The 902-nt window shown below is 50.1% G+C and overlaps 1 non-coding gene across 1 annotated transcript; it reads left to right on the top strand.

Moving 5' to 3' along the window:
* Window positions 1-30: 30 nt before the first annotated feature.
* Window positions 31-103, top strand: TRNAK-UUU. The gene has a single exon. It is a non-coding gene; the product is annotated as a tRNA-Lys (tRNA).
* The last annotated feature ends 799 nt before the right edge of the window (window positions 104-902 follow it).

The following is a 902-nucleotide window of genomic DNA, read 5'->3' on the forward strand; positions in this document are numbered from 1 at the left end:
TCTGCCAGAGGCTCCAGTTGGGACCATTGTGCTCAGCTAGATCAGTCGGTAGAGCATGAGACTTTTAATTTCAGGGTTGTGGGTTCGAGCCCCACGTTGGGTGCAAATAAATTGTTGTCACTGTTTGGCTCAGGTCTGACAACAATAACCTCAATCCCCTCCCCCCCAACCCAGGTAAGGAAGGAGAGAGAGAAAAAGAGAAAGACTTGGCTGGATTGAAAACTAAACTACACAGCTTTAATTAAAACACTAGTGAATGATACATGAAAATATATACAGATATATTCAGGTATGGGCAAAAGCCTCTTGTCTCCCTCCAACACAGCAACTCCCTGAACTGGGAAGAGTCCCCAAGAATCCCGGAGCTGCTGCTGGAAAAGAGCAGAGGGATGAGGGTCACAAGAGCTCGAGCCTGAGGGTCGACGGTGATGGATGAACAGAGTCCTCCCCGGATGTCGGCCATGCGGAAGAGAAGGGGAGAAGAAGAAGAAGGAAGGAAATTGTCTTCTGTGATCTCTGAGCTTACGTAGATGTATGGAATGGAATATCTTTGGCCAGTTTTGCTGTCCATCTAACTCAGCCTCCTACGGGGGGTCACAGATCTCCCCATAGTGTCTGAGCCGGCAGAGTGAAGGTGCGGCCTTGGAGTCTCAGGAGTTAGAAAAACATTCCAGTGTCTTATCAGCCCAGCAGAACACACTGGTGCTGGTTACAAGAAAGCTTACTGAAGGAAAAAAATCAGTAAAAAGAAAAATTGGCTTCATCCTGGCTCAAACAAAGACAGGGTCTCAGAGGAGGATGGGGGTTCTTGAGGGTTGGGGGGCTCAGAGGAGGATGGGGGGCTCAGAGGAGGATGGGGGCTCAGAGGAGGATGGGGGCTCTTGGGGGTTGGGGGGCTCAGG

This window comes from Chaetura pelagica, unplaced genomic scaffold (genome assembly GCF_000747805.2).
Source record: "Chaetura pelagica isolate M959 unplaced genomic scaffold, ChaPel_1.0 scaffold2951, whole genome shotgun sequence".
Taxonomy (NCBI): domain Eukaryota; kingdom Metazoa; phylum Chordata; class Aves; order Apodiformes; family Apodidae; genus Chaetura; species Chaetura pelagica.